Here is a 21,204-nt window from a genome sequence, read left to right as displayed (position 1 = left end):
GCCAGGTGGCAATCCTGAAGTGACAATATGATGACTCTCCTTACACTGACTGTACACTTGGCCAGCTATTGCATCCTGGGACTTCTTTCTGGATCCTTTCCACAAAGGGCCAAGACTGTAGAAACGGTTAGGCCAAATACTCAGCATATGAACAGGTCACCTTGCTTCATTATTACCCTTCTTAGAAGAAAATGCAACAGTGATTTAAAAGAGGCAAAGGGTTGAAGGTATGCTGAAACCTTTCCCATCTGATGTTTCAGACATAGAAAATGGATATGTCCTCATTTGTCCAACAGCCTCTCTCTGACACCTTTCCCCTCTATTTATTGGTTCTACTATAAAAAAGAGTAGGTCTGTAGGCAGTTGCTGCAGACAGACTGTGTTAAATCTTGGGCTTGTGCCAGCTGTGTCTGAATCACCAGGACCACACTTGTAAGCTATGCTGTAGCAACACTGTTGTGGCCTCAAGCCCTAGATTATGTGTCCATATACACATATACACATACTAGCACAGAGTAAGTTCTTACTGTTCCCTGTGTCAATATAGGCATCTAACAAGGTCACCATTAGAAATGCTTCTTGTAAAGTGCTCACCATACTTGTCCTTCTCTGTGCCTGCAGGTCAATGGAGTCAGCCAGGTGGTCCCTGTGACCTTGGTCCCAGATGTCAGAATTTACCTCAGCGGGCAGTATGTTGTGGTTACTACTGACTTTGGGCTGAAAGTCAAGTTTGATGGAAATCACCGAGCAGAAATCACTCTTCCCAGTACCTATATGTCTAAAGTCTGTGGAATATGTGGAAATTACAATGGGCAAAAAGCAGATGACTTTCTCAACCCAGATGGAGAGATGGAAGCAAACTCAACCAGCCTTGGCAACAGCTGGCAGGTTTACAATGACTCCAGGTAGGACACTTGCCAGGATGTCACGTCTTACCTGTTGGCTATGCAATGACCAGTGCTTTATGCAACTCTTCTCTGGAGACCAAAAATATCTGACGTGGGATAAAATCTATCCTTGTCATTGTATTTACTTTATGCATCCGGGTAAAGTTTCCCAGAAAATTTAACTGTGCTTAAGAAGAGAAAATTTCTTGGACTCTTAGAACTATTTAGGTTGGAAAAGTCCTTTAACATTGAGTCCAACAGTTAACCCAGCACTGCTGTATCCACCAACAAACTATGACCCCAAATGCCACACCTAGGAATCTTCTCAATTCCTCCAGGGATAGTGACTCCACCACGTTCCTGTACAGCCTGTTCCAATGATCAGCAACCCATTTGGAGAAGAAATTTTTCCTATTACCTAATCTAAACCTCCCCTGGTGCAACTTGAGGCCACATCCTCTCACCCTGTCACCTGGAAAAAAGACTGTCCCCCATCTCACTACAACCTCCTTTCAGGGAGCTGCAGAGAGTGAGGAGGTGTCTCCTGAGCCTTTGCCTCGCAAGGGCTAACAACCTCAATTCCTGCAGCCACTCCTCTAAAGACTTGTGCTCCAGACCCTTCAGCAGCTCCTTTGCCCTTCTCTGGATACAGCCCAGCACCTCAAAGTCTTTCTGGTAGTGAGAGACCCAAAACTGAACATGCAAATCAAGGTGTGGCCTCACCAGTGCCAAGGACAGGGGAGTGATCCCTTCTTTCATCTTCAAATCTTACTTCACATATGCTTTGTGACCAAAGGGTGTCTGACTGAGGCAGGGAACGGAGAAATGTTTTTTGTTCCCTCAAATTAGGATGATTCCTGAGAAATCCAGTGAATCCAAAGTTGATCCCTTGATTTTTTCACAACTTTTTTTCTTTTTTTTCACATTAGGTGCTCACCAGATGATGGCCATACTCCAAACTGCACTGATGATGAAAAACACATGATCCAAAGCAATGCATACTGTGGTCTGATCACAGATCCAAATGGTCCATTCCAGAAGTGCCACTCAGTAGTTGATCCACAGAGTTATTTTGAAGATTGCCAGTATGATCTCTGTGAACTTCACCTGGACAATGCAGCCCTCTGTGAAAGCCTACAGGCTTATGCAGACGCGTGCCAAAGTGCAGGAGTCCAGCTGGCACCCTGGAGAAATGCAACCTTTTGCCGTATGTATCAAAGATTACTAGAAATTACTACTTGTCAGGGGGGTTTAATGAGGATTTCCTACAACCCTGTTTTGAATTCATGTAACACTGAAAATCTTGACTGATCATGCTAAAGATTTCAGGGTTGTATGTAGTTCCTCACTTTTATTCCTTTAGGAAGATGCTAGTAAAAATAGTTCAGCTGCTTTAAATGAAGGGGAAAAAAATCCATCAAATCCATCTTAAAATAGAATTGGAGGCCTTTCCTTTGAATTCCTCTCTGCAAAAAGAGCAAGATGAAGGAGGAACTCTTCTGGCAAGCTGAGCAGGAGATCTGGGTTAAAGGAGGAGAGTGCTGTAGACGCCATCAGTGGCACAGACTGCCATATGTGTAAGAGAGTAGGGACCATTCTTGTGAGCTGCCCATTCTTCCCAAATGGATGTGGAGGAAGGCATCAGAGTGTCCCCTGCAGGTGTAGTCATTCATGGTTTCAGATGGGACAGGCATTAAAGACCAGGACTGAAGTCAAAAGTAATTGGAGATTGTAACAATGGAGATTGTAATAATTCTACTGAGGAAGCACAGAGAGAGTAGGGAAGACATGGAAGAGACAGGAACACACAGAGGCACAAGACAAAAGGTGGCAAGAACTGAAGCTAGAGAGTAAGTAGGAATAATGCTTTTTTCTTGTTTGAGTATAGGTGAAGAGTAAATGAAGAAAAATTCTCAGGCATTCCGGCATATATTGTAGGGGGAAAAAATCATATTATTTTTAGATGAGAATTTAAACGCAAATTTACTGTCTGAAATGCCTGAACAGATCTATTCCTACTAGATCCAATAAAAGGAACAAGAAATAGTAATTCAGTGACCCATATGGCTTCTGGGCTGAATGAGATGGGGAGACTAAAAATTAATCTGAAAATATTGGAATTACTGAAATTACCTAATTTCTTTTCTGACTTTTGTATCTCATTTAAATTCAATCTCCATCTGAAGCATTTTCCAGGCTCGGGACATTACTGAGGCTTTATTTTCTAGAGTGAACTGTCTCTGCATCTCTTCTTTCTGCTGAAAGAGCTTCCAGGATCTCTCCACCTTGCCTTGTTCCTATTTCCTTTAATGAACCTGAAGATATTTTTGTCCTCTGCCAACCTCACCCACTTATTTCCTGTAGATTACCTGGGTCAAATTAAGTGGGAGGATGGGCTGAGAAATGTACAAGGTTATTGTATTATCTCTGTCACCTTAGAAAAGTAGGCTAGAGTGAGAAAATACTAGAAATTAGAAATTAGTCATTAGAAATTTTCTCCCATCACATTATTGCCTGGAAGCTGAAAACAGATTGCTTAGGAAACATCAGTTCTCAGACCTTCTCCTCAGACTATGTCAGGTTATAAAACATCTAATTACGTAGGATAGTTATATGTTATGCATGTAACAAAATAAAAAATAAAATAGATCACATCTATATCCTGATTATTTAACAAGCCTTAAAGACCTCTGTGAAGTGAGGAAATAGGATATAAGATATTACATCATGTTTGCAATTAAATAAGAGAACTATAGACTAAATAGAGTACAGCTAGGAAAAATAGCTACCATGAAATTGATATCCTCTGTCCAATGCAAGAATTCAAGAAATCATCTTCGTGTCCTAGGAAATGCTCCCCCTGAGTGAAAGCTTAGACAGCCAAACCTCAAAAGAAATTGAAGTGTGGTAAGACAAAAAGGCATGCATGAAAATGCTGCTAATTACAAGATGTTCACAGATATTTCAAACATTTTAAAACAAATCAGAATATGATATTAAAGAAACCCAAACACTGGAGTCAATAACAAATATTAAAACTGGTCTTTATCTTTTCTTACACAGCATTGGACTGTCCAGCCAACACTCACTATGAGTCCTGTACTGCAGCTTGCCCTGCCACCTGTGTTGACCCAACAGCTCCCGACAACTGCAGCCTGCCGTGCGTGGAGGGCTGTGTGTGCGACAGCGGGTACCTGCTCTACAATGACCGCTGCGTGCCCAGCCAGCAGTGCGGCTGCTGGCACAATGGGCAGCACTACCCCGTGGGCTCCGAGTTCTGGACGGACAACAGCTGCTCCTCCAAGTGCACGTGTCCCGCACGGGGAAGCAAAGTCCAGTGCTTCAATGCCTCCTGCCCTGCAGGCCAGTACTGCGGGGTGCAGAACGGGAAACCTGAGTGCCTCGAACACTCCTACGGCATCTGCCACGTCCACGGGGACCCCCACTACCTAAGCTTTGACAAAGTGAGGCACAACTTCATGGGCAACTGCACCTACACCCTGGCCAGAGTGTGCTCCAACACCACCTCCCTGCCCTACTTCAACGTGGAGGCCAAGAACGAGCACCGTGGCAACACCCGAGTGTCCTACGTGCGCGAAGTCGTGGTTGAGGTGTACGGACAGCGCTTCGTCATGGTCAAGAAGCAGACGAGCCACGTGCTGGTAGGCAGTGGGGCTGGCTCCAGTGGGGTGCGGCTGAAAGGCAGGGCTGGCTGCAGCTGGCAGGGCCTGGCAGATACCGGGTGTGATTTGTTCTCTTGAAGGCACTGGGTCCCTTTGTTTTCTCTTTCTGGAGGGGCTGGAGGAGGAAGGGGCTGTTTGCCATGCCTGGCCTGGCCACTGCTTTCCCTGGGCAGGAGCAGCCAGGGAGGCCGGGGACAGGCCCGGGGCCCACTGTGGCTGTGTGCCCTAGGTGAACAACGTGCGGCAGACATTGCCAGTGAGCGCAGCGGGAGGGGCCGTCACGGTGAGCAAGAGCGGTCGCTACATCGTCCTGGAGACAGACTTCAACCTCAGAGTGTCCTACGACGCTGACCACTCGGTGGAGGTGAAGGTGCCCACCACCTACTTCAACCTGACCTGTGGCATGTGTGGCAACTTCAACAACCGCAAAGACGATGAATACATGATGCCCAACGGGCAGCAAGCTGCAGACTCCAATGAGTTGGGACAGAGCTGGCAGGTGCCAGACAGTGACCCCTCCTGTGGTGTCCCTGTCCCCTCCCCACCCTGCAGTGCAGAAGAGGAGCAGCTCTACCAGTCTGACCAGTTCTGTGGCATACTGACCACCAGGCCTAGCTCTTTTGAGAGTTGCCATGGCGTGATCAACCCCCAGGACTACTTTGACACCTGCTTGTATGACCTGTGTGCCCTGAATGGTAGCCAGAAGTTCCTGTGTGCTGCTCTGGAGGCCTATGCTGACGCGTGCCAGGCAGCTGGTGTGACTCTGCTTCCCTGGAGAAATGCCACCTTCTGCCGTGAGTACATGTTTTGCCATTGCCAGCAAGGGAAAAATGGGATACAGCCTCTGCTCTGAACCTGCTCTGGCCAAAGCTAGACTTTGGTATTTCCCTTCTCACTAGGCTGTCTGGGATTGCTGGTCTTGCTGATCCTAATTTTCCCCTTCCCATTGCAGCCCTGCCATGTCCGCCCAACAGCTACTATGACCCCTGCATGACCGGCTGTCCTGCCACCTGTGTGGACCAACAAGCCCCACAGAACTGCTCCAAGCCTTGTGTGGAGGGCTGTGCATGTAGCTCTGGCTTCCTCCTGAGCGGAGACACCTGTGTGCCCGAGGAAAACTGTGGCTGCCTCTTTGAGGGCAACTACTATACTGTGAGTGAAAACCCTGCCCTGGTTTGCACCCCTGCCAGGCCCCTCCTCTGCCTGTACTTTCCTGCCTCATACGCTGAGGTTTGGTGTTTCCTTGCCTGCAGGAAGGCGAATCCTTCGTCAATGAGAACTGCACTCGCCAGTGCCGATGTGAAGCCAAAGGCCAGATGGTTTGCTCTGCCTTGTCCTGTGGTGAGGATGAGGTCTGCAAGATCCAGGATGGCCAGAGGGGCTGTTACCCAGCCAGCACTGCCATCTGCCACATCTACGGTGACCCGCACTACAGCACCTTTGATGGGAAGCTCCACCACTTCCAGGGCTCCTGCAACTACACAGTGGTGACGGGCTGTGACAACTCCTCCGTTGGCTTCAGTGTCACCACCCGCAACAAACATCGCGGCAGCCAGAGCTGGACTGCTCTGGACTCTGTGGCACTGTCCCTCCAAGGCCTGCACATTGTTCTGCGCCAGCACAAGGCAGTCTACGTAAGCCTCTCATTTTTACACCCGGGAACAACAGGCACACTGCACACCCTTGAAATAGCTCTCTGCCCCCAGGGAGAGCTTTCTATATCCCGAGCCTGCTGCATGCTCACAGAAGAGCCTGGCGGGGCTCTGAATGGCTGTATGTGGCTACCCGTGCAGACACAGATTCTTGGTTCCTTTCCTGAGCTTTCAGTGTGCCACTGTACATTTGCTACTGCCCACGTAGGCCTGGACAGGGTTTCTCATGCCAGCAGTGCCTCTGGCTCACTGGCACTGACACCACTCTGAGGAGGAACCCCAGTGAACCTCTCAGTGGAAGGCACCTTTTTATCCTTCTCTCTCCCTCTGTCCCCTTCTCCAGGTCAACGGTGCTCTGGTCTCCCTGCCTGCTTCTCCTGCTCCCGGTGTGAGCATTTCCCTGAGCGGCTCCTACGTGCGGGTTTCTACCAATCTGGGCCTGCAGCTGCAGTTCAATGGGGACCATGAGCTCCTAGTGAAGGTGTCTGAGAAATACAAGGGCAAACTCTGTGGGCTGTGTGGCACGTACACTGGGAGCCAGCAGGATGACTTCATGCGACCCGATGGCGTGGTTGTACCCGACTTCAACGACTTTGGAGACAGCTGGAGGGTGCCAGATGATGAGTGGCCGTGAGTCCTTGTTCCATCATGCACATGAAGGACAGAAGGGAGTGTGGCAGAGGGGAACTTTGAAGGACATAAGGAGGGAGGGCTGGTGATGGTAAGCATGGGGCAGGGGAGAAGAGGCAGCATCCTGAGCCCAGGGAGAGTGGACTGAGTCTGGGCACGATGCTTTTGGTAAGCTCTTTGGATTGCAACTGGTACAATCATTTGTTTCTCTCCAACTGAAACAAGGGAGGACAATGGTATCTGTGGGCCATGTGTTCCCTCCTCTCAAGTGACAGCCATGTGTGCTTGTCTTAGGGAGGGATCTGGACTGCAGAAGCCGAGGTTATGGCTCAGGAGGAGGTCAGGAGATGCTGGTCAGGCTGCTGTCAACAGGCTGCAGGGAACTCAGGGCTGTCTGTCTGCTTTGCAGGTGTGACCCAGCCATCAGCCCACCTACTTCCTGCTCCCCTGCTGAAGAGGAGGCAGCTAACAAGCAGTGTTCAATCCTCACACACCTCGGGGGCCCGTTCCAGCCATGCCATGCAGTTCTGCCACCTGAGACATACTTTGAGAGCTGTGTCTATGACCAGTGTGCCACGAATGGCAGCACGGAGCAGCTCTGCAATGACCTGGGGGCCTATGCTGCAGCCTGTGCTGAGGCAGGAGTTGCTCTGGGAGACTGGAGTGCTGGCACTGGCTGTGGTAAGTCTTCTGTTGACCTCCTTTGATTTCTTTGAAGCTCAGAGAGGAGGCCTGGGGCACATCCTCTGATCATATGATTCCATTTAAATTCCATGAAAAAATACTTAGGGCCTTATTTTCGTTGAGGACTAGGGAGAGCCAGTTCTTTGTTCCGCCAGTTTCATTAGCCCGAGATGAAGCCACTGGATGGTGCACAAAGGTAACTCTGAGAGACAAAGAGCTTCTCTTTTCATCTCACTCCCATACCTGCCAACACTCCCTGACAGCAGGAGCTCCATGTGTCTTAACACACACCAGAGGGAGTCACATACCTATCTTTAATTACTCTTCCAGCTCCTAAGAGGGGCCTGAGCTCAGTCACTGTGATCAAACTAACAATCAGATGAGCTTTCCTAAGAGCTCCAAGAGCTAAAAAGACCCACACATCCCCGATTTTAAACACAGGCTGTTCTACTTTCTTCACCGAAGATCTTCTAACTTTATTCTGTTTAAGTGATAATACCTGTGTCTTAGTGTGTAAATAGTGTTCACCCTAATGTTAAAGCACATTGTATTGCTTTGTCTTTTTCACTAACAGAAACCACACCTGAACCACCACCAGAACCTACACCAGTGACAGGTAATTTTAGCCAATTACATTTACTACCCAACGGGTTGTAGGACGGTTACATTTTTACTAGCAGTACTGCTTGAATGCCTCAGTTAATTTCTGTGGGTATTTGTCTACAACATTGCTTTATGCCATGCATATCAGCCTCTTCTGTTTCAGTTCTTCCACGTGTAATCTACAAAATTAGGGTGACAGTGCAGAGGGAGGACACAATAAGATGGGCTTTTGGGATGTGGCTCTATGTTAATGACAACATCTTCCTTTTTCCTGTCTCCAGAAGCTACTTGCACTATTCATGGCGATCCCCACTACAACACCTTTGACAAGCAGCGTCATGACTTCATGGGCAACTGCACCTACACCCTCTCCAAGCTGTGTGACAGCAACAGCTCCCTGCCCTACTTCAATGTGGAAGCAGCCAATGAGAACAGGAAAGGCAACACCCGCGTGTCCTATGTCCAGTATGTGGATATTGATGTCTATGACTACAGGATTAACCTTGGTCAAAAAAGAGCTGTTAAGGTAAGGTTGGAGCCCACTGTTTATCATTCATAACTCATAGCATGAATGAAGAAATTCTGGTACAGTGACTACAAATTTCCAACATCCTTACAATAATTTTTAGAGGGCAATCAGATATTTAGGAACAGGAGTAATGTGGAGTTCTTAAACACAGGATTTTCAAAACTGAAAGCATAAGCTAAAATTCTGTGCTGTGTGGTTGAAAGGTGGGCTAAGACCTGGCACTCCAGATGAGGTTGGGAGGCTAGACTACCTTTCTAACCTGCTCCCCATGCTCTAATTTGGCATGTAACAGGGAGCAAAGAGGCTCTGAATTTGCTGAGTTCAGGCTGGTGGTCATTTCCCAATCCTGTGTGGTTGCCTGTGTGGTAATTTAGCAGCAATGCTGAACACTTCTCCCTGATTCCTACTTATTCCACTTCACGGTTAACTTCACTTAACACCTGGCCTTTGCCATAAAGCAGGGCCAGGTGGCAATCCTGGAGTGACAATATGACGACTCTCCTTACACTGACTGTACACTTGGCCAGCTATTGCATCCTGGGACTTCTTTCTGGATCCTTTCCATAAAAGGCCAAGACAGTAGAAATGGTTAGGCCAAATACTCAGCATATGAACAGGTCACCTTGCTTCATTATTACCCTTCTTAGAAGAAAATGCAACAGTGATTTAAAAGAGGCAAAGGGTTGAAGGTATGCTGAAACCTTTCCCATCTGATGTTTCAGACATAGAAAATGGATATGTCCTCATTTGTCCAACAGCCTCTCTCTGACACCTTTCCCCTCTATTTACTGGTACTACTCTAAAAAAAGAATAGGTCTGTAGGCAGCTGCTGCAGACAGACTGTGTTAAATCTTGGGCTTGTGCCAGCTGTGTCTGAATCACCAGGACCACACTTGTAAGCTATGTTGTAGCAACACTGTTGTGGCCTCAAGCCCTAGATTATGTGTCCATATACACATATACACATACTAGCCCAGAGTAAGTTCTTACTGTTCCCTGTGTCAATATAGGCATCTAACAGGGTCACCATTAGAAATGCTTCTTGTTAAGTGCTCACCATACTTGTCCTTCTCTGTGCCTGCAGGTCAATGGAGTCAGCCAGGTGGTCCCTGTGACCTTGGTCCCAGATGTCAATATTTACCTCAGCGGGCAGTATGTTGTGGTTACTACTGACTTTGGGCTGAAAGTCAAGTTTGATGGAAATCACCGAGCAGAAATCACTCTTCCCAGTACCTATATGTCTAAAGTCTGTGGAATATGTGGAAATTACAATGGGCAAAAAGCAGATGACTTTCTCAACCCAGATGGAGAGATGGAAGCAAACTCAACCAGCCTTGGCAACAGCTGGCAGGTTTACAATGACTCCAGGTAGGACACTTGCCAGGATGTCACGTCTTACCTGTTGGCTATGCAATGCCCAGTGCTTTATGCAACTCTTCTCTGGAGGCCAAAAATGTCTGACGTGGGATAAAATCTATCCTTGTCATTGTATTTACTTTATGCATCCGGGTAAAGTTTCCCAGAAAATTTAACTGTGCTTAAGAAGAGAAAATTTCTTGGACTCTTAGAACCATTTAGGCTTAAAAAGTCTTTAACATTGAGTCCAACAGTTAAGCCAGCACTGCTGTATCCACCAACAAACTATGACCCCAAATGCCATACCTAGGCATCTTCTCAATTCCTCCAGGAATGGTGACTCCACCACTTTCCTGGACAGCCTGTTCCAATGCTCAGCAACCCATTTGGAGAAGAAATTTTTCCTATTACCTAATCTAAATCTCCCCTGGTGCAACTTGAGACCACTTCCTCTCATTCTGTCACCTGGAAAAGAGCCTGTCCCCCATCTCACTACAACCTCCTTTCAGGGAGCTGCAGAGAGTGTAGAGGTGTCTCCTGAGCCTTTGCCTCGCAAGGGCTAACAACCTCAATTCCTGCAGCCACTCCTCTTAAGACTTGTGCTCCAGACCATTCAGCAGCTCCATTGCCCTTCTCTGGATACAGCCCAGCACCTCAATGTCTTTCTGGTAGTGAGAGGCCCAAACCTGAACATACAAATCAAGGTGTGGCCTCAACAGTGCCAAGGACAGGGGCGTGATCCCTTCTTCCCTCTTCAAATCTTACTCCACATATGCTTTGTGGCCAAAGGGAGTCAACTGATGCAGGGAGTGGGGAAATGTTTTTTGTTCCCTCACATGATGATGATTCCCCAGGAAAAACTCAGGCTTCTGCTGGGCTCTGGCAGCCAGTATCCTCCCTGTAACCTCACCATGGGGAAGGTCTTTGTCCCTATAGCTCAGGGCTGGATCCTGGCAGGTGCTGGGCACTGCACATGTGGCACAAATATCTTCACATCACCTGCCCCTGGAGGGACTCCTAGGCCCTAGCTTTAGGGTTACTTACACATTCAGGTTTTCAGGAACAGCAGCCAATTTAATCAGAAATTAAATGTAAATTAAATGTATTTTGTAATGTCTCCCTAAATGGTCTCTTTAGGCACTGTGATACAACCCTGGCACACAGCTGCAAGCAAACAACATTCCCATAAAAGAGACACTGCCTTTCTCAATTGCTTTGCCTTGCTGATAGGAGAGAAAGGCCATGGGGGCTTCTTTTGTCCCTCGGTGCTCTTTGAGCAAACACAAAGACTATGTTAAATACATGCACAGACCAGACAGGGAGAATGATCTGTGAGTTTTACACTGACTTTCCTACATTCCTTATGTACGTTTATATATATATTTTAGTATGTGAATAAAAACACTGAAGGTGCCCATGAAGATTTCAGTTGTTGTTTTAGTTCATGAATGCTAATAGTTGAAGACATTGCTTCAGCTCTTCAGAGATACTTGACTTGTTTTTAATTATGTCACAGTATGATATTTCAGGACAGTAGGAGTTTAGCTTTGAATGCTTTCACTTTCTAATTCTCTTTCCATGTAAACAACCTGACTTACCAGAAAGCCAAAAATAAATATCTGACTCTCAAAGATTATCACGTTCAGATCCTATTAAAATCTGAATTTCTATCCTAATAAGATAAAACTAGAGGGATTGGAAATACGTCATGTTTAGTCTGGGAAGAGACCTGTACTTTTGGTATATGTGACTTCAAAAGCATCTCAGGTGCCAGTGAATCCAAAGTTGATCCCTTGATTTTTCCACAACTTTTTATCTTTTTTTTCACATTAGGTGCTCACCAGATGATGGCCATACTCCAAACTGCACTGATGATGAAAAACACATGATCCAAAGCAATGCATACTGTGGTCTGATCACAGATCCAAATGGTCCATTCCAGAAGTGCCACTCAGTAGTTGATCCACAGAGTTATTTTGAAGATTGCCAGTATGATCTGTGTGAACTTCACCTGGACAATACAGCCCTCTGTGAAAGCCTACAGGCTTATGCAGACGCGTGCCAAAGTGCAGGAGTCCAGCTGGCACCCTGGAGAAATGCAACCTTTTGCCGTATGTATCAAAGATTACTAGAAATTACCACTTGTCAGGGGGGTTTAATGAGGATTTCCTTACAACCCTGTTTTGAATTCATGTAACACTGAAAATCTTGACTGATCATGCTAAAGATTTCAGGGTTGTATGTAGTTCCTCAATTTCATTCCGTTGCGAAGATGCTAGTAAAAATAGTTCAGCTGCTTTAAATGAAGGGGAAAAATCCATCGAAACCATTTTAAAATAAAATTGGAGGCCTTTCCTTTGAATTCCACTCTGCAAAGAGAGCAAGATGAAGGAGGAACTCTTCTGGCAAGCTGAGCAGGAGATCTGGGATAAAGGAGGAGAGTGCTGTAGACACCATCAGTGGCACAGACTGCCATATGTGTAAGAGAGTAGGGACCATTCTTGTGAGCTGCCCATTCTTCCCAAATGGATGTGGAGGAAGGCATCAGAGTGTCCCCTGCAGGTGTAGTCATTCATGGTTTCAGAGGGGACAGGCATTAAAGACCAGGACTGAAGTAAAATGTAATTGGAGATTGTAACAATGGAGATTGTAATAATTCTACTGAGGAAGCACAGAGAGAGTAGGGAAGACATGGGATAGAGAGAAGCACGCAGAGGCACAAGACAGAAGGTGTCAAGTATTGAAATAAGAGATAGATGTCTGTGCTACGGCGTAAGTAGGACTAATGTTTTTTCTTGTTTCAGTAGTGCTAAAGAGTAAATAAAGAACATTTCTCAATCATTCAGGCATATATTCTAGGCGAAAAACATATCCAAATTGTTTCTAGAAGATAATTTGAATACGAATTTATGCATGAATTTCTGTCTGAAATGCCTGAACAAATCTGTTCCAACTAGAAACAATAAAAGGAACAAGAAAAAGTAATTCAGTGACCCATGTGCCTTCTGGGCTGGACGAAATGGGGAGACTAAAAAGTTAATCTGAAAATATTGGAATTACTGAAATTACCTAATTTCTTTTCTGACTTTTGTATCTCATTTAAATTCAGTCTCCATCAGAAGTATTTTCCAGGCTCGGGACATTACTAAGACTTTATCTCCTAGAGTGAGCTGTCTCTGCATCTCTTCTTTCTGCTGAAAGAGCTTCCAGGATCTCTCCACCTTGCCTTGTTCCTATTTCCATTAATGAACATGAATATATTTTTATCCTCTACCAACCTCACCCAGTTATTTCCTGTAGATCACCTGGGTCAAATTAAATGGGAGCATGGGCAGAGAAATGTACAAGATTATTTTTGTATCTCTTTCTCCTTAGAAAAGTAGGCTAAAGATAGAGTGAGAAAATACTAGAAATTAGAAATTAGAAATTAGTCATTAGAAATTTTCTCCCATCTCATAAATGCCTGGAAGTAGAAAAAGGACTGCTCAGGAAGCTTCAGTTCTCAGACCTTCTCATCAGAATATGACAGTGTTTAAAACATCTAATTACAAAGGGTAGTTATATGTTATGCATGTAACAAGAAATAAAATAGAGCACATCTATATCCTGATTATTTAACAAGCCTTAAAGACATCGCTGAAGTGAGGAAATCGGAATTAAGGCATTATATCATGTTTGCAATTAAATAACAAAACTATAGACTAAACAGACTACAAATAGGAAAAATAGCAAACATTACATTGATATCCTCTGTCCAATGCAAGAATTCCGGACAACATCTTCGTGTCCGAGGAAATACTCTTTCTGAGTGATAGTATAGACAGCCAAACCTCAAAAGAAATTCAAGTGTGGTAAGACAAAAAGGCATGCATGAAAATGCTGCTAATTCCAAGATGTTCACAGATATTTCAAACATTTTAAAACAAATCAGAATATGATATTAAACAAACACAAATACCTGAGTCAATAAAAAATATTAACACGTCTTTATCTTTTCTTACACAGCATTGGACTGTCCAGCCAACACTCACTATGAGTCCTGTGCTGCAGCTTGCCCTGCCACCTGTGTTGACCCAACAGCTCCCTACAACTGCAGCCTGCCGTGCGTGGAGGGCTGTGTGTGCGACAGCGGGTACCTGCTCTACAATGACCGCTGCGTGCCCAGCCAGCAGTGCGGCTGCTGGCACAATGGGCAGCACTACCCCGTGGGCTCCGAGTTCTGGACGGACAACAGCTGCTCCTCCAAGTGCACGTGTCCCGCACGGGGAAGCAAAGTCCAGTGCTTCAATGCCTCCTGCCCTGCAGGCCAGTACTGCGGGGTGCAGAACGGGAAACCTGTGTGCCTTGAAAACTCCTACGGCATCTGCCACGTCCACGGGGACCCCCACTACCTAAGCTTTGACAAAGTGAGGCACAACTTCATGGGCAACTGCACCTACACCCTGGCCAAAGTGTGCTCCAACACCACCTCCCTGCCCTACTTCAACGTGGAGGCCAAGAACGAGCACCGTGGCAACACCCGAGTGTCCTACGTGCGCGAAGTCGTGGTTGAGGTGTACGGACAGCGCTTCGTCATGGTCAAGAAGCAGACGAGCCACGTGCTGGTAGGCAGTGGGGCTGGCTCCAGTGGGGTGCGGCTGAAAGGCAGGGCTGGCTGCAGCTGGCAGGGCCTGGCAGATGCTGGGTGTGGGTTGGTTCTCTTGAAGGCACTGGGTCCCATTGTTTTCCCTTTTTGGAGGGGCTGGAGGAGGAAGGGGCTGTTTGCCATGCCTGGCCTGGCCGCTGCTTTCCCTGGGCAGGAGCAACCAGGGAGGCCGGGGACAGGCCCGGGGCCCACTGTGGCTGTGTGCCCTAGGTGAACAACGTGCGGCAGACATTGCCGGTGAGCGCAGCGGGAGGGGCCGTCACGGTGAGCAAGAGCGGTCGCTACATCGTCCTGGAGACAGACTTCAACCTCAGAGTGTCCTACGACGCTGACCACTCGGTGGAGGTGAAGGTGCCCACCACCTACTTCAACCTCACCTGTGGCATGTGTGGCAACTTCAACAACCGCAAAGACGATGAATACATGATGCCCAACGGGCAGCAAGCTGCAGACTCCAATGAGCTGGGACAGAGCTGGCAGGTGCCAGACAGTGACCCCTCCTGCGGTGTCCCTGTCCCCTCTCCGCCCTGCAGTGCAGAAGAGGAGCAGCTCTACCGGTCCGACCAGTTCTGTGGCATACTGACCACCAGGCCTAGCTCTTTTGAGAGTTGCCATGGCGTGATCAACCCCCAGGACTACTTTGACACCTGCTTGTATGACCTGTGTGCCCTGAATGGTAGCCAGCAGTTCCTGTGTGCTGCTCTGGAGGCCTATGCTGACGCGTGCCAGGCAGCTGGTGTGACTCTTCTTCCCTGGAGAAATGCCACCTTCTGCCGTGAGTACCTGTCTTGCCATTGCCAGCAAGGGAAAAATGGGATACAACCTCTGCTCTGAACCTGCTCTGACCAAAGCTAGACATTGGTATTTCCCTTCTTACTAGTCTGTCCGTGATTGCTGGTCTTACTGATCCTAATATTTCCCCTTCCCATTGCAGCCCTGCTGTGTCCGCCCAACAGCTACTATGACCCCTGCATGACCGGCTGTCCTGCCACCTGTGTGGACCAACAAGCCCCACAGAACTGCTCCAAGCCTTGTGTGGAGGGCTGTGCATGTAGCTCTGGCTTCCTCCTGAGCGGAGACACCTGTGTGCCTGAGGCCAACTGTGGCTGCCTCTTTGAGGGCAACTACTATACTGTGAGTGAAAACCCTGCCCTGGTTTGCACCCCTGCCAGGCCCCTCCTCTGCCTGTACTTTCCTGCCTCATACGCTGAGGTTTGGTGTTTCCCTGCCTGCAGGAAGGCGAATCCTTTGTCAATGAGAACTGCACTCGCCAGTGCCGATGTGAAGCCAAAGGCCAGATGGTTTGCTCTGCCTTGTCCTGTGGTGAGGACGAGGTCTGCAAGATCCAGGATGGCCAGAGGGGCTGTTACCCAGCCAGCACTGCCATCTGCCATATCTACGGTGACCCGCACTACAGCACCTTTGATGGGAAGCTCCACCACTTCCAGGGCTCCTGCAACTACACAGTGGTGACGGGCTGTGACAACTCCTCCGTTGGCTTCAGTGTCACCACCCGCAACAAACATCGCGGCAGCCAGAGCTGGACTGCTCTGGACTCTGTGGCACTGTCCCTCCAAGGCCTGCACATTGTTCTGCGCCAGCACAAGGCAGTCTACGTAAGCCTCTCATTTTTACACCCAGGAACAACAGGCACACTGCACACCCTTGAAATAGCTCTCTGCCCCCAGGGAGAGCTTGCTATATCCCGAGCCTGCTGCATGCTCACAGAAGAGCCTGACGGGGCTCTGAATGGCCATAGGTGGCTGCTCATGCAGACACAGATTCTTGGTTCCTTTCCTGAGCTTTCAGTGTGCCGCTGTACAATTGCTGCTGCCCTCGTAGACCTGGGCAGGGTTTCTCATGCCAGCAGTGCCTCTGGCTCACTGGCACTGGCACCACTCTGAGGAGGAACCCCAGTGAACCTCTTGGTCGAGGGCACCTCTTTATGCTTCTGTCTCCCTCTGTCCCCTTCTCCAGGTCAACGGTGCTCTGGTCTCCCTGCCTGCTTCTCCTGCTCCCGGTGTGAGCATTTCCCTGAGCGGCTCCTACGTGCGGGTTTCTACCAATCTGGGCCTGCAGCTGCAGTTCAATGGGGACCATGAGCTCCTAGTGAAGGTGTCTGCAAAATACAAGGGCAAACTCTGTGGGCTGTGTGGCACGTACACTGGGAGCCAGCAGGATGACTTCATGCGACCCGATGGCGTGGTTGTACCCGACTTCAACGACTTTGGAGACAGCTGGAGGGTGCCAGATGATGAGTGGCTGTGAGTCCTTGTTCCATCATGCACATGAAGGACAGAAGGGAGTGTGGCAGGGGGGAACTGTGAGGGACATAAGGAGGGAGGGCTGGTGATGGCAAGCATGGGGCAGGGGAGAAGAGGCAGCTTCCTGAGCCCAGGGAGAGTGTGACTGAGCCTTGGCACAATGCTTTTGATAAGCTCTTTGGATTGCAAGTGGTGCTGTCGTTTGCTTCTGTCCTCCTGAAACCAGGGAGGACAATGGTATCTGTGGGCCATGTGTTCCCTCCTCTCTAGTGACAGCCATGGGTGCTTGTCTTAGGGAGGGATCTGGAAAGCAGAAGCCGAGGTTATGGCTCAGGAGGAGGTCAGGAGATGCTGGTCAGGCTGCTGTCAGCAGGCTGCAGGGAACTCAGGGCTGTCTGTCTGCTTTGTAGGTGTGACCCAACCATCAGCCCGCCTACATCCTGCTCCCCTGTTGAAGAGGAGGCAGCTAACAAGCAGTGTTCAATCCTCACACACCTCGGGGGCCCGTTCCAGCCATGCCATGCAGTTCTGCCACCCGAGACATACTTTGAGAGCTGTGTCTATGACCAGTGTGCCACGAATGGCAGCAAGGAGCAGCTCTGCAATGACCTGGGGGCCTATGCTGCAGCCTGTGCTGAGGCAGGAGTTGCTCTGGGAGACTGGAGTGCTGGCACTGGCTGTGGTAAGTCTTCTGTTGACCTCCTTTAATTTCTTTGAATCTCAGAGAGGAGACCTGAGACACATCCTCTGATCATATGATTCCTTTTAAAAATCCATGAAAAAGACTTGGGACCTTATTTTCGTTGAGGGCTAGGGAGAGCCAGTTCTTTGTTCCGCCAGTTTCATTAGCCCGTGATGCAGCCACTGGATGGTGCACAAAGGTAACTCTGAGAGACAAAGAGCTTCTCTTTTCGTCTCACTCCCATACCTGCCAACCCTCCCCGACAGTAGGAGCTCCATGTGTCTTAACATACACCAGAGGGAGTCACATACCTAACTGTAACTACTCTTCCAGCTCCTGAGAGGAGCCTAAGCTCAGTCACTGTGATCAAACTAACAATCAGATGAGCTTTCCTAAGAGCTCCAAGAGCTAAAAAGACCCACACATCCCCGATTTTAAACACAGGCTGTTCTACTTGCTTCAGTGAAGAACTTCTAACTTTATTCTGCTTAAGAGTAAGTGAATATTCCTGTATGTTGGTGTGTAAATAGTGTTCACCCTAATGTTAAAGCACATTGTATTTCTTTGTCTTTTTCACTAACAGAAACCACACCTGAACCACCAACACCTACACCAGTGACAGGTAATTTTAGCCAATTACATATACTACCCAACGGGTTGTAGGACAGTTACATTTTTATTAGCAGTACTGCCTCATTGCTTCAGTTGATTTCTATGGGTATTTGTCTGCAACTTTGCTTTATGCCATGCGTATCTACCTCTTCTGTTTCAGTTCTTCCACGTGTAATCTACAAAATTAGGGTGACAGTGCAGAGGGAGGACACAATAAGATGGGCTTTTGGGATGTGGCTCTATGTTAATGACAACATCTTCCTTTTTCCTGTCTCCAGAAGCTACTTGCACTATTCATGGCGATCCCCACTACAACACCTTTGACAAGCAGCGTCATGACTTCATGGGCAACTGCACCTACACCCTCTCCAAGCTGTGTGACAGCAACAGCTCCCTGCCCTACTTCAATGTGGAAGCAGCCAATGAGAACAGGAAAGGCAACACCCGTGTGTCCTATGTCCAGTATGTGGATATTGATGTCCATGGCTACAGGATTAACCTTGGTCAAAAAAGAGCTGTTAAGGTAAGGTTGGAGCCCACTGTTTATCATTCATAACTCATAGCATGAATGAAGATATTGCTGTAGAGTGACTACAAATTTCCAGCATCCTTACAATAATTTTTAGAGGGCAATAAGATGTGTAGGAGCAGGAGTAATGTGGAGTTCTTAAACACAGGAATTTCAAAACTGAAAGCATAGGCTAAAATTCTGTGCTGTGTGGTTGAAAAGTGGGCTAAGACCTGGCACTCCAGATGAGGTTGGTAGGCTAGGCTACCTTTCTAACCTGCTCCCCATGCTCTAATTTGGCATGTAACAGGGAGCAAAGAGGCTCTGAATTAGCTGAGTTCAGGCTGGTGGTCATTTCCCAATCCTGTGTGGTTGCCTGTGTGGTAATTTAGCAGCAATGCTGAACATTTCTCCTGATTCCTCCTTAGTCCACTTCATGGTTAACGTCACTTAACACCTGGCCTTTGCCATAAAGCAGGGCCAGGTGGCAATCCTGGAGTGACAATATGACGACTCTCCTTACACTGACTGTACACTTGGCCAGCTATTGCATCCTGGGACTTCTTTCTGGATCCTTTCCATAAAGGGCCAAGACAATAGAAATGGCTAAGCCAAATGCCCAGCATATGAAAAGGTCACCTTGCTTCATTATTACCCTTCATAGAAGAAAATACAACAGCGATTTAAAAGAGGCAAAGGGTTGAAGGTATGCTGAAACCTTTCCCCTCTGATGTTACAGACATAGAAAACGGATATGTCCTCATTTGTCCAACAGCCTCTCTCTGACACCTTTCCTATGAATTTACTGGTTCTACTATAAAAAAGAATAGGTCTGTAGGCAGTTGCTGCAGAAAGACTGTGTTAAGTCTTGGACTTTTGCCAGCTGTGTCTGAATCACCAAGACCACACTTGTAAGCTATGTTGTAGCAACACTGTTGTGGCCTCAAGCCCTAGATTATGTGTCCATATACACATATACACACATATACTAGCCCAGAGTAAGTTCTTACTGCTCACTGTGTCAATGTAGGCATCTAACAGGGTCACCATTAGAAATGCTTCTTGTTAAGTGCTCACCATACTTGTCCTTCTCTGTGCCTGCAGGTCAATGGAGTCAGCCAGGTGGTCCCTGTGACCTTGGTCCCAGATGTCAGTATTTACCTCAGCGGGCAGTATGTTGTGGTTACTACTGACTTTGGGCTGAAAGTCAAGTTTGATGGAAATCACCGAGCAGAAATCACTCTTCCCAGTACCTATATGTCTAAAGTCTGTGGAATATGTGGAAATTACAATGGGCAAAAAGCAGATGACTTTCTCAACCCAGATGGAGAGATGGAAGCAAACTCAACCAGCCTTGGCAACAGCTGGCAGGTTTACAATGACTCCAGGTAGGACACTTGCCAGGATGTCACGTCTTACCTATTGGCTATGCAATGACCAGTGCTTTATGCAACTCTTCTCTGGAGGCCAAAAATGTCTGACGTGGGATAAAATCTATCCTTGTCATTGTATTTACTTTATGCATCCGGGTAAAGTTTCCCAGAAAATTTAGCTGTGCTTAAGAAGAGAAAATTTCTTGGACTCTTAGAACCATTTAGGCTGGAAAAGACCTTTAACATTGAGTCCAACAGTTAAGCCAGCACTGCTGTATCCACCAACAAACTGTGACCCCAATTGCCATACCTAGGCATCTTCTCAATTCCTCCAGGAATGGTGACTCCACCACTTTCCTGGAGAGCCTATTCCAATGCTCAGCAACCCATTTGGAGGAGAAATTTTTCCTACTACCTAATCTAAACCTCCCCTGGTGCAACTTGAGGCCACTTCCTCTCATCCTGTCACCTGGAAAAGAGCCTGTCCCCCATCTCACTACAACCTCCTTTCAGGGAGCTGCAGAGAGTGAGGAGGTGTCTCCTGAGCCTTTGCCTCGCAAGGGCTAACAACCTCAATTCCTGCAGCCACTCCTCTTAAGACTTGTGCTCCAGACCATTCAGCAGCTCCTTTGCCCTTCTCTGGATACAGCCCAGCACCTCAATGTCTTTCTGGTAGTGAGAGGCCCAAAACTGAACATACAAATCAAGGTGTGGCCTCAACAGTGCCAAGGACAGGGGCGTGATCCCTTCTTCCCTCTTCAAATCTTACTCCACATATGCTTTGTGGCCAAAGGGAGTCAACTGATGCAGGGAGTGGGGAAATGTTTTTTGTTCCCTCACATCGTGATGATTCCTCAGGAAAAACTTCTGCAGGGCTCTGGCAGCCAGTATCATCCCTGTAGCCTCACCATGGGGAAGGTCTTTGTCCCCATAGCTCAGGGCTGGATCCTGGCAGGTGCTGGGCACTGCACATGTGGCACAAATATCTTCACATCACCTGCCCCTGGAGGGACCCCTAGGCCCTAGCTTTAGGGTTACTTACACATTCAGGTTTTCAGGAACAGCAGCCAATTTAATCAGAAATTAAATGTAAATT

The sequence above is a fragment of the Catharus ustulatus genome, chromosome 10, assembly GCF_009819885.2.
Source record: "Catharus ustulatus isolate bCatUst1 chromosome 10, bCatUst1.pri.v2, whole genome shotgun sequence".
Classification (NCBI taxonomy): domain Eukaryota; kingdom Metazoa; phylum Chordata; class Aves; order Passeriformes; family Turdidae; genus Catharus; species Catharus ustulatus.
The sequence above is the reverse complement of the archived record's forward strand: the minus strand, read 5'-3'. Positions refer to the sequence as shown.